Source organism: Bacillus rossius (assembly GCF_032445375.1).
Source record: "Bacillus rossius redtenbacheri isolate Brsri chromosome 4 unlocalized genomic scaffold, Brsri_v3 Brsri_v3_scf4_1, whole genome shotgun sequence".
Classification (NCBI taxonomy): domain Eukaryota; kingdom Metazoa; phylum Arthropoda; class Insecta; order Phasmatodea; family Bacillidae; genus Bacillus; species Bacillus rossius.
In genome coordinates this window covers 26375832-26389675 of record NW_026962010.1, presented here as the reverse complement: position 1 = coordinate 26389675, position 13844 = coordinate 26375832, and positions in this window count along the sequence as shown.

Genomic DNA, 13844 nt, shown 5'->3' with positions numbered 1-13844 from the left:
ACATAATTGTCTAATAATCACTTATTTAGGGTTTTCAAGAAAGCTTTTCAACTTTGTTTACTTATTATATTTGTCTAACATTGTATGAATGTTTTCTGCAATACTTATTTTGATTTTAATATGGTAATAAAGCAGACGTGGATCCAAGGGGGGGCATTCATGTCGCATACGCTCGGGGCGAGGCGGCGTTACGCCATAGTGGTCTGTGCGGATTCGAGGAGCACTAATGGTTGGCGTCAAATGCCCCCCTTTTCCTGAGGCCGCTATGGTCATCGACGCCCGATCACACGCATTGCCTCGTTGCACTGATGCCGACACTGCCTTGGGGGATTGGTCCCGGGGCTGCTGGGTTTTGGGCGAACGGGGGAAGCAGAGACATGACACTGAGGCGGGGTACGTCGGGGTGTGGTTTCCGGTCTACTGGTGGTCGTAGTGGGCGCCAAATGAACTCTCCGAGGTGCCCCGGATTTTGGCGGACTCTGGTGGACTGTCGTGGTACCTCGGCACTAACGTTACCCCCTCTCACTCCGGGGGCTGTCTGGTCAACACCCTCCCCCTTGCCAGGAGGAGCAATGGGTACCTCTTGGCTGCTGCCCTAGCAGCATCCTCCCGTCGGCACCCTGCGCGCTCGGTGGGACTGCCTGGCCTCAGGCTGGTCGGGGGGGGGGGGGGGTAAAATACCTCGGGGCATGGCTGAGCGGTCATGGTAGTTGGCCCGCTGGAGCATTCGCCATCTGGGTCCAACCTGTCAATTAGACGCCCAAGTCTCCTTAGCTCGCTCCTCGCACTTCGGCTAAGATGGCAGGAAGTCGTCACAGGTGACATGGTCGGTGACGTGGGGCGTGTGACTGGTGATGCGAACGGTGACATCGGTGATGGTGCGTCATCTATGATGGTGGGCTGGCACACGTCCTGCGTGATGGCGGGTTTGGTGGTGGGTGGTGGTGTGGCTGGTGGCGTGGCTGGTGGCGTAGGATGGGGAGCTGGTGATGGGAGTGGTGATGTCGGTGATGTGGTGTCCATGGTGGTGGGTTGCTGGTAGGGTGATTGGCCGACTGGTGATGTGGCACGTGAGGCTGGTGCGCTTGGGGTGGGGGCCCTTGGGCACTCCCTACCCTCAGAGGGATCCTCGGCGGTGGAAACAAGGCGCAGGTCGTCCCTGTGGATTTTTGTGGCCCTACCATTTGGGAGTCTGATAAGGTATGTGGTGGGGCCTAGGCGTCGCAATACCTCCCGGGGGGCTGCCCACTTGGGGCTCAGCCCCGCACAGTAGTTCTTCCTGCCGGACGACAGGTGGTGACACCGGGCATAGACCATCTGCCCTGGCTCCAGTGGTGTTGGGGGAGTGGCTGACTGCGGGGTTCGGGTGGCCAGGAACTGGGCTTGGTGCCGTCGTGCCTCTTCCCTTAGGTTAATGGCTGGTGGGCGGGTGACTGCCCCTGCTGCTTCGGTGACTCGCAGCTCGCCCGGTAGGGCGAGGTTCTGACCGTGGAGCAGTTCCACGGGGGAATGGCCGGTAACGGCATTGACTCGCCGGCGCAGGCAGTAGAGCAACTTGGGCAGGTGTACGTCCCATTTCGAGTGATCAACCCCCAGAGCGGAGGCGCAACTGAACTTTGATGTCCTGGTTGCGTCGCTCCGTCGGGTTCGCCCTCGGGTGGTACGTCGGGGTAGTGTGATGCTCAACTCCCCAGCATCGGCAGTCTGCCGCCCAACGTCTCCCTGTGAACTGGGTACCATTGTCTGTTAGTAGTGTCTTTGGGTACCCATAGCTAGGGAACACCTCGCTGTCCAGGAGGGCCACTATCGTCCCTGCGCGTGCGTTGCACATGACGAATGCCTCTGACCATCGCGTGAACACGTCGGTGGTCACAACGAGGAAGCGCTTTCCCCGGGTCGTGCGGGGGTAGGGCCCCATGACATCGAGGGCCACAGTATGGAAGGGCTCCTCCGGTCGTCAGGGGCGCTGCTGTTCTACCCCATCCGCATGGTGTGCCTTGCGTTGCTGACACTGTTGGCAGCATTGCACATGCACGTGGACATCCCGCGCTACCCCTGACCAGTGGAACAGCTTTCGGAGTGCATGTTGGGTCTGTTCAGCCCCTGGGTGGCCGGCCAGATCATGGTCGTGAAAAAATTGAAGGACCCCTTGCCTCGCCGCAGGGGGCACATGGATCTGCCAGCTGTCCATATCACCTGGGGCCCGATTCTGCAAAACCCCGTCCAGACTACGCTGATGGGGCTGAACCCCTTCCCCACACGCGGCCCGGTCGCGCTGCGTGTCGGGGTCGTCGACCTGGGCCTGTATCACATGCTCCATTAGGGCGAGAAGGGTGGCTGGGGTGTCTGCCTGGGTGGTAGGGTTCGCCCGAGGGATGGCGTAGAGGGCTGCTGGTGCGGGTGCGGTGGTGCCGCTGGCTGGTGGGTGAGGTGGTGGCAGGAGTTCCTCCCAGCCCTAGGGGTCCTGGAAGACAGTAGTGGGGTCAGGGTGACGGGACAGCTCGTCTGCTAGCTGGTTATCCCACCCAGGGACGTGTTCTACGCAGAATGCGAAGCCCTGGAGCATGAGCGCCCAGCAGGTAAATTTGGACTTCCACCCCTGGGTGGAGTCCAGCCACCGCAGACACTGTCTTATCAGTGCGCAGGGTGAACGGCCTCCCCTCGAGGTGGTGCTGATAGCGCCCTAGGGCCCACACCACCGCAAGGCACTCCTGCTCATTTGCATGATAGCGGCATTCTGCGGGGACCAACTTGGCGCTGGCATACTCGGCCACTCGCCGCTCCCTGTCTCCCCCTTTCTGGTAGAGCACTGCCCCCATGCCCTCTTGGCTGGCGTCCGTCTGGACGAAGTTGGGTTCGTCTGGGTCCAGGCGCGATAGGGTGTGGCACTCTCTGAATCGCTGCTTGACCGCGGTCAGGGCCTGCTCGGCGGTGGTCGTCCACCGGAACTTTGACATGGGCGATAAGAGGTCGGTCAAGGGTGCTGTGATAGTGGCGAAATGGGGTATGAACGACCGCAACCAGTTGAGCAGCCCCATCAGTTTCTGGAGCTGCTTCCTGGTGCGGGGTGCCTGTTTGCTGTCGATGAGGTCGAGCTGGGCGGGAATGGGCCGGCATCCCTCGGCGCTGACAATATGCCCCAAGAATTCCAGCTCAGCGGCACCGATGTGACACTTGGGCGGCGAGCACGTGAGTCCGTGTGTGGCAAGCCGTTCGAGGACCAGCGCGAGATGGTGGGCATGGTCCTCCCACGTCCGTGACCAGATGATCACGTCGTCCAGGTACGCGGTGGCAAACTCGCCGATGTACCCATCCAGGACGCGGACCATCATGGTCTGGAACATCGCGGGGGCGTCCATCAGCCCGAACGGCATCGCACAGAAATGGAAGCGCCGCCCATCGGGGCCGTGAACGCTGTCTTGGGGCGGTCCTCGGGATGTACTGGGACTTGCCAGTACCCCGACTTGAGGTCGAGAGACGAAAATATGCGGGCGTCCCCCAGCCCGCCAATACAGCACAAAATGTTACAGATATGTTTCAGAAATATAACTTTTGAAACATTGTAACATGTTTGAAACATTTCGCAACCTACCTGAAACATCTCGGATATATTTCAGAAACGTCCAAATGTCCGCCCTGTGAAATATTTCAATGAAACCTCCCTGCAACATCAAATGGTAATGTTTCTGAATTGTTTCAATGAAACCTCCCTGCAACATCAAATGGTAATGTTTCTGAAATTTTTCCACTAATGTCCCATCAATATTTCTGAAACATTTAACCGAAATATTTCCATAAATGTTCTGAAATACATATAAAATGTATCATGTGACCCAAATTACCTCTGGAAATTAGGATGACTGAGGGTATATTTATAATTTAAAAGAGTATTGCACTTTAACAGATACCATAATGTTACAGCTGCATTGGTCAGCTAGTTGCAGTGAAGTGCAGTGACTGTGTTCCAATTCATCACAGCATTCCCTCGTACACTTCCTCTTAATCACTTTTTGCATAATGCCCCTTGACCACACCCTTAGAAAGTGTTAATCGGTGGATTGATATGATCTTGTTCGTATCTTCTTGTTATCGTCAAGTTTTGCTTGTCCATAGTAATGTGTCATTTTTTGATTATATAAAAAAATAGATATTGTAATATTATTTTGTTTGAAATTATTTTAAAGATGTGCTCTGGTAGGGCATAGAATGTAAATTTTTGTCGTTTTTAATGTAATGATAATTGATTATATTACTTAATAATTTGGCTTGTACAATAATTAAAAATTTACTTATAATTTCTAATGTAAGATTAAAAAGGCCTGCCGACAAAATCCAACAATTCAGGTAAATTAATGAAACCATATTCTCCACCCTACTGAGCTTAATTTATATATATATATATATATATATATATATATATATATATACATATATATATACATATATATATATATATATATATATATATATATATATATATATATATATGAACCAAGTTAAAGAAATAATTTAATTAATAAAGACATCAGATGTTTTCCCAGGTCAGCGTACCAGACTTGCCTAACATTAATTTTACAAACTATTTTATTATTCTAAAAACAAATTATGGTTATAAAAGTAAAATTTAAATAAGTCTTCAGTATGCTTGCAAAGTGAATGAAACTTACATGAATGTAATAGGTAGCCCAGCATTGGTGTCCATGGTTCCTGTCCATTGCATTTTATTTTAATGGGGAATTTGAATGTGATATAGTGGCAGGCAGGCATGCATCTACATCAGTACATGGGGAAAAAGGGACAAGCTAATGCACAAAGGTTCCATTATTAAATACAATGACAATGTCATCTTGTAATGAATAAATTAAATTGAGGCTCCCCAAGCTATCTGGATGTGATCTCCTTATGCTCAGCACAGAAAGTATGCTAATATTTACTTAATCCATAACAACCAAACCCCACTTGCATAGGAGACATGATTACTGAGAATTTTAAAATATAATTTTCACAACCCAATGTGTTATGGCCACTTCAAGTTTGTTTTTGAGTATCATAAATGAGCACTTGTCCATCGATGTCTTTATCTGTATTTGAACAATGTCTTGAGAATTTGGGTATGGTTTTCTATTGCATTCCAGATGTTGACATTCTCAAAAATCACGACACTGTTATTGTGTACGGTATCAGTGGTCTAGATAATCATGTGGTATTACATTAACTTAAAATACTTGATACACACAAGAAAAAAAATCGCATTCAACCTCAAACAAATGTTATAGAAATAAAAAATTAATATACCTATATACAATACACTAACATATTATAATAGAAAATTCCTACTTGTATGTTGCACAGGAAACCGGTATTAACATAATGAACAGCCATGAGACTTGACCTGTGCTAATATTGTGATGTACTTTTCTCCTTATTTAATGCTATAGTAAGTATATATGGCTGGTGCTTGTTTTTTGGACATTTGCAAGAAAAAAATGTGCGCTTGAAAACCCTCAAAAGACATGTAACAATTTTATGTTATAATTAATGTCTTTTTCTTCTTAAACACACATATACTAATTTACAGAGGGTCTAAATATGAAACAATGCAGTCTTAATACAATTTCATCATATAGCTTTATAATCGACATATTGTTTTCCATTTCACACAAGCTCAACATAAATGAGACTGGACTAGAATCGGCTGTCCTCACTAAACAAAAAACTTGTCTGACCAGCCTAAATGAAGTGAGATGGTGGTGTAGTAGTGGAATATAAATGGGAATGAAACAAATGTGCAATGAGAAATACTCTTTAACATTGCAATGTCACTTTCCCTAATTGAAAGACTTATTGTATCAGACAAGAGCTCAAATTGATCCAGCTTCGCTAACATTGAGTGGCCAGTGACTTGCTGAAGATAAATAGTGGCAGTCCATAAAAAATCTGGTTTCCTTAATTTTTTCTATAGATAGCATGTTAATCTACCTAAAGTTCGTGGATTAAGCTAGGTTTTATATTTGTATTTTAATACTACCAAATTGACTAAATAGCCTAAGGATAAAACAACAAATACAATATGGCAATAGTATATAGGGTCTCTAAAATCCAAATTTTCAAAGTAAATACACAAAATAATATTAACACAACAGTACTGCCACACAAACTATATTCAAATGAGATCACAAATTTATTGTAAACAAATAATATAAATAATTTTATAATATATAGTACAAAATTTTAAAATAATATGAATGGCGAGTTATACTTTGTACAAAATAGAAGGTAGCTAGTTTGGCCTAACTCGTCAACAATGAAGTCATTAGAGATAGAGAAACTTATTCAAACAGACAATGGGGTTTTGGATTGTAATTTCTATGATCTATGTTATGAAACCAGCCAAGAATGCACCTGAAGTAAGTTAAGAACCATGTATAACCATAATCAGAAAGCCACACCAGGTCAAACCAGGTTCTTTCCATTTGAATACTTAACAATAGAGGCAAAGATGCAAAGGGGTATTTTCAATAACAAATAACAACGTAGTCTGAGAAGTAGACTTTAATAAAAAAAACTATATATATATATATATATATATATATATATATATATATATATATATAAATAAATAATATATACAATACATGAAACTTTTAACTGACTCTCTATGCAGATGTTCTTGGAGATTTTTGCTGGAAAAAAAAGAAGAAAAAACAAATATTTTTAACTTGTTTCAGGTCAATTATGACATGTATGTGAGATTTTTAAACATGTAGACACTAAGTTGTTACATTATTTATTTTTAAATTACCATGCAAACAGAAAAAAAAAGTTTCTGATGCCAATGATAAATTTCAAAACTGAAAGCATCTTAAAATTGACAAATTGGTATTGCAACCTATGCATTTTTTTTTTCAAACTTATTAAGCAGGAATACTTCTTCACTGGGAATTTCTTAACATGCTATTTACATTCCTAATAATCAATTTAATGGTGTCTGGTTAATGCAAAGAGGCCCATGACATTGTATAATAACACATTTTAAGCAAAGTTTTAAAAGAAAACTTAAATTTAAATCCTAATGATTTCCTAATAAGTGTCTGTGTGAACAGTGCCTGTGATGTTAAATCATTACAATTCAGCCCATGTTTTTGTGCAATAATACTCTAAAATTTCTAGTAATTTTTTGAGCAGATTCTCAATATTATCCTTGGTAGTGCACATTTAATGTTTATTTTCATTATTTAAATTGCTACCACTACATAACTATACACATGTAATCTAATAAATCATCATTTAATGTGTTTCCTTTATTGTCATATAATGGATGGAATTAGGTTTTGTCAAACTCTCCAAATCAAACATAATTTGTTACTACTATAATTTAGCATAAGAAAAACTAATTTAAATAGAAATACCAATGATGCTTATGCTTAGTACAACACAACTCGAAGACTTGTACCTTCTCTGCGGGAAAGGATAAAATTTATTTCAATTATTTTGCGCTGTAATCCCAGCCCACCAATAACATGAAGGCCAGATTGCAGAAATAACTTTGTTAAGACGAAATGGCAATTAATGAAACCGCTGTCTAATTATATGTGTAGGCCTAGTGCATTCACTTACAATAAATTACATTTATGACAAGCCAGATATAATAGAAGGCTTTATTAAATTTTCGTTAATAGTAATACGTAGGCCTACAACATACGATGTAAGTACTACAGAGTGCAGAACATAACATAATAAAAATAATTACTTAACCAGTAGAATTGTAAATTATTTCAAATAAAACACTTCAATATTTATATTAAAATAAACACAACATAATTAATTTATGTGTTGTGCACAGTAAATAAACATTAATTACCCTTAACTACATATTATAGGTTATGAAATATATTTACTTAAGTATATAATAAAAGCCCGAAGGTGATAACTGAATAAAATAAATTGGTTTAATCAAATGCTATTAAAACCAAAATATTTAGGAACCTATAAGCCTATATTTGTGTGATTTTTAACTAAAGATAATAAATAACCCATACATTAGCATTTGTGTTCTACAGTCAACGACCATATATAGCTACAGTAAGTAGAAAACTTGTTAGATGCTTTCGCAATTTTATTAAATCGCGAATATCCTGTTAATGCATCACATAAATTAAAAAATCAGACTGAAAACAGCGCACATATAAATATGGCACGGGAATGTTAAGCATACCGACAAAAAAACACATTCCTTAACCTACAGCTTTACACATTTCGAAGACGCATAAAAGAATGTTTCTATACCGGTACTTGCTTAAGTGCGAAAGTAAAAACAAAAAAAGTAAACTAACATGAAATAATGTTAAAACTTACAATTTATTCACCACATATAAAAATCCAAGTACCAAAATACTGCGCCAAAACAAGAAATAATACACAAAGACAAAGATTTCTAAACTTCAGTGCCAACAAGCATGATGGGAAGTTTCAATATAATGTCTCAGATACATTTCAGAATCAACCACAATGTAATATTGCCAAACGAATCTTGATGAAATGTATCTGAAACTTCATGTATAGACATGAGTACTATGTTTCCAATGAAATGTTTATGAAATATTCCAGAAACATGACAGATGAAATGTAATCTATTCGAAACATAGTAATGTTACTGCAATATCACAGACATGTTACTGAAACATTGTGTGCTGTATGGGCGGTGAGTGCCTCAGTGATGTTAATGAGGGGTGGTGGTGCTGGGATGGTGATGTCGTTGACAGGCTTGAAGTTAATGCAAAAACGGAGAGATCCGTCCTTTTTGCTAGCCATGACGATCCGGCAGTTGTATGGGGATTCTGTTGGCTCGATGACGCCATCCTCTAACATCTCTGCGATTTGATTCCAGATAGCGAGCCGCTCGCGAGGTCCAAACCCAAAGGGCTTCTCGAAAAGGGGCCGTTGTGGTATGGTTGGTATGAAATGTTCTGTGATAGTGGTGTGGCGCAGTAGGTCCGCGGTGGCAAACACCTGGGGCTGCTGCCCCAAGACCGCATAAAACATGGGCACATGTACGGGGGGTACATCATGGCGGAGGTCCACCAGGTGGAGGGGCTCGCCCCGCGGTGGCGGGGTCCTGTAGTTGAGTCCATATTCCGTCCGACAGCCCCTGGTCCCCACATAGACCCACTTCCCCCGGACCTCGACTGTGGCATCCTCCTGCTCCAGCCAGGGCAGCCCCAGGATCAGGTCATCGCGGAGATCGTGCACCACTAGGGCACTGGTGCTACTCACCAAATCCCTTATGCCGACCCTTACCTGGGCACGCCCCGTCGTGAACGTGCTGGCCCCAGTGGTGGCCAGCTGGACGATATCGACCTCCCGCACCAGGTCCGCCTCAGGGATGAGGTGGGCAGCGACGTAGGTATGCGTGGCCGCGTTGTCCACCAGCGCGGTGATATGCTGGCCGTTCAGCTCCACCGGGATGCGGATCAGCGCAACAGCCATGGGCCCCACTCGGCCCAGCCTGGGCTGACACCCCTGGGTGGCCCCTGTAGCAGCATGCGGGGGCAGCGCCATCGCCAGGTGGGCGGCATCGCACGCCGGCGACATGGGGCCGGCCGCGAACGGGTAAGGCGAGCCGCTCCCATCCGCGCCAGGTGGGTGAGATAGCAGCTGTGTAGCCCCCGCAGCAACGTGCTGGGGCGGCGCCAATGCCAGGTGGACGGCGTCGTTCGCCGGCGACCTGGAGCACGCCGTGTATGGGTGAGGCGAGCCACCCCCACCTGCGCCAGGTGGTTGAGACGGCAGCTGGGTGGCTCCCGCAGCAGCTTGCGGGGGCAGCGTCGCTCGCAGGCAACCTGGGGCGGGCCGCGAACATCGCGAACAGGTGAGGCGGGCCGCCCCCACCCGCATCAGGTGGGTGAGGCGTCAGCTGGGTGGTCCCTGCAGCAGCGTGCGGGGGCGGCGCCGACGTGAGGTGGACGGCGTCGCTCGCTGGCATCCTGTGGCATGCCGCGAACGTGTTAGGCGGGCCACCCCCACCCGTGCCAGGTGGGTGAGATGGCATCTGCATGGCCCCCGCAACAGTGTGCGGGGGTGGCACCGACGCCAGGTGGACGGCGTCGCTCGTCGGCGACCTGGGGCGGGCAGCGAACATCGCGAACATGTGAGATGGGCCCCCTCCAGCTGTGATAGGGGCGGGGCGGTGGCTGGGTGGTTCGGCGGCGCCGGGGTACGTCTCTCGGCAGAGCTGGGCTGTTAATTGGGGGGTGGTGGCCAGCTGCGAAACCGCTCCCTAGACGGAGTTTCCCGGGAGCTTTACCTCGCCCCCTCGCGTTCGCCAGACTGCCTCGCGGGTCGGGCAAACCGTGTGCCAGTGGTACTGCTCTGTCGCGCAGAAGCGGCAGCGGGGTGGCCAGCTGTCCTGGGCGCCCTGTGTACCCCCGCGTTGGTCGTCGCGACGCGTCTGTACCGCACCACGGTGAGGAGGGCCCGGTAAGGGCATCCCTTCCCCATCGGGGACGGGTCGGTGGGCCAGTAGTTGCCTCTTAGCGGCGGCGGGCCCGTGTATGGCACTACGGCGCGTTCGTCCTCTGCGCGCGCCACCCCCTTGGTGGACGGGGCTGACCGGGGCGTCGCGACGCCCTTGGCGCTGCGAGCTGATTTGAGGTCATGCTCTACGGCTCGTGCTAGTGCAAGAAAAACGTCCAGCCCGCGGGTAACTGCTTCGCGCAAGAATGGTCGAAGTTCGGGGGACACTAGCTCCACTATGAAGGGAAGTATGTTGCTAGTTTGACCCCCGGGTGTTAGACGGCGGTATAGTCTGAGCTTGTTATAAACAAACGTTACCACCGCCTCCCAGTCCCCTTGGCAACGGCTGAACATCTCACTCCAACATGTGTTCAGGGTTCGGGTGTCATTGAAGCGCGCCTCCAGCTGGCGGGCGAAGTCCTCCCAGTCTGCGTCGTATCTGCCCGCCTGGGCCCACCACTCGCGCGCCTCCCCGCGCAATTGCGCGCTCATGCGTTCCGCCCGCTCTTCTCGCGGTATCTGGTGCCGCACGAGCCTCGCCTCGCATGCTTGCAAAAACACGCGCGGATCCTCGTGATTGAGGCCCGCGAACTCTTGGAGGGTAATAGGCTTGGTGGGGGGGCGGGACGTGGTAGCTAGCTGACCCCCTGGATGCCCTCGTGCGCGTCGCTTGCACCCCCCACACAGAAAAAGTCCGTCCTGGAAATTTACGAATTCCAGTGCGTCTGCGCATGCGCGGTGTTTTAGTGTTCCGCACTGCTGGCATTTCGCTACCTAGCCTCGGTAACCGGGACAGTGGATAGCGGCACACTGGGGACCAGCTTGGGCTCTGGGCTGCCCCTCCGTCTTGACACGTACCGTTTTGCAGGTGCAGAACAGTTGGGGGTACTCTCCGGTGGTGTGGCTGGTGGTGTACGGTTTGCCGCACCAGGCGTAATAGCTCTCCATGGTGATGGCTATGTCCAGCCTCTTGTCCATGCCCGATCCGCGGCTGTCCGACCCGAGCGTCGGGTTGAAACGTCGGTGGACGGTGCGGGCATATCCGGGGGTGCGCCCCCTTGCGCTTACGACCGAGCGGTCTTGCCCGCACGTACGCGCCTGGCGGTTGTTTACGCGGCCGCGTCTGGTGACGTCCTCTGGCGTCTCGGTGATCTTTGGGCGCGCTCTTTTGTCCTCGGCGCGCGATCGTTCGGGGCGACCACTCTTCCGCGAGGGGTTTGGCGGGAGGGGGTGAGCGAACGATCTGCTCGCGGGAGGGGGGTGGCGTGGAACCGTGGAATGCGGGAGGGAGTGAGTGAATTGTCAGGTGGCGGGAGGGGGGTTGTGTGGCCTGATTACCCCGGCGCGTCCCTTTCCGCGGCGCCTGCACGTCTGCGCGTGCTTTCTCTCCCCTTTGTGCAGTTCCTACACGTAACTCTGCCGGATTTTCTGCGATTCGGATGGCATTTGCGGCATTATGTTGCCACACTAGGTGGGCACCATTTGACGCCTTCTGCCTTCTGCCGAGGTGATGTTGAGGGTGTGGAGTTGCTTCTGGGCGCCAACTATCAATAATATCTACGTGCTAGTGCGTAGCCGAGACTCTTGACTCAGGGCGTGACGTCGCCACGTGGCCGGCAGGCAGTAAGGGTCGTTCCGTCAGAGTTACCCCCGGCTGTTTTAGCCACCAGGGACGCTATGCTACGGGCGTTGTAAATAATACGCGGAGGCTCAATTTAAAGTGATTTATTGTCAGGCCACGCTATATATGCGCTGCGTCGTGTATGACCCGCTTACTGGGAGCCGCGCTCTTCAGGACACGTTTCTGATGGGCTGAAAACTCACGCAATTCTGGGAGAGATGGCAAGGGCAGAGGTCGAGAGACTCCGCGGGCTACTCGCGACTCGTCTCCTTGGAGGGCAGTGATTAACTGGCGATGGCTGTGACGTCCGCACGACTCCCCAGCCTCGCTCCCGCGGAAACGTGTCGTGTGCAAAAGTAATCCCGGGCCATACATGCCGCCTTTTCGTGCTAAAGTCCAGAAGTTACAATTAATATTTAAACATAGCCATTACTTAAATTATATTGTTTTTAAGAGTGCTGAATGTTAATTTCAAAGTCCAGGTAATCAGGTCACCTAACAGTACCCCCGTGGTCGACTTTCGCGTGGGCGACAGTCTATTAGGCTGAGCAGCTTATGTTCGAGGCGTTGCACCACCCTGCACCTAGGTGCGTTCATGTCGCACATGCTCGGGGCGAGGCGGCGATGCGCCATAGTGGTCTGTGCGGATTCGAGGAGCACTAATGGTTGGCGTCAAGGTGTTACATAATTGTCTAATAATCACTTATTTAGGGTTTTCAAGAAAGCTTTTCAACTTTGTTTACTTATTATATTTGTCTAACATTGTATGAATGTTTTCTGCAATACTTATTTTGATTTTAATATGGTAATAAAGCAGACGTGGATCCAAGGGGGGGCAATAGGGGCGATCGCCCCTCCCTTCACCCAAGAAAGCAAAATCGATGATGTAGCCAAATAAATAAAGACCCGCGCAATGTCTTACATGAAACCGAAATATTGATAGCTGTGTGCCACATTGACACAGAGTAACTTCACTCTGGGCATGTTTCCTTCATCCTTCAACTTTTCAGCTGTCCTGAGCTCAAAGGAAAAGAGTAGCTTGGAATTTGGGAAGGGGGTGGCGGGCGACAAGCTGGGCTGTCCCATTACTGGAGTGGTTGGTGGAGTGAGGAGTGTTGCAGTGCGACCACGACAAAACCCCTTCCCCCCCCAACAATACGCCGCGCCAACAGACGACTGCCTTGCCTTCTCGTCAGTAACCTACTGTAAAGTCAGTGATAGGACAGTGTTCATTGAAAGTAGTCAGTGGTTAGCTATCGCTGTTGGTTATTCATTATACGTGTATCTGTCTGATCATAATACTTTCATGAGAAGTTATTTGCAAACAATACATTATGGTAAGTCTTCCCTCCCACGTTTATTTTATCAACTGATTTGACGTGACGTCTAATAAAACGATGAACGCCGTCTGCACGCATGAAAAAGTGTCCCGTTAATAATTTTCCTGTCATGCTCATTTTATGCCTGCGCCGCAGGAGTGTGTTCTTAAAGGAGCACTAGTCCTGTATAACGTACGTAGTGTTTTTGACATTTTTTTAACACTTCGAACAATGAGTAGTGTATGGTTATAAATGGTAAGTTTGAAACACTATAAAATGGAAGCCATGTGATGTTGCCACGAAGCTGATACATTGCATTACTCGCAGGAGTTTGTTCTTTAAGGAGCACTAGTCCTGTATAACGTACGTAGTGTTTTTGAGAATTTTTTAAC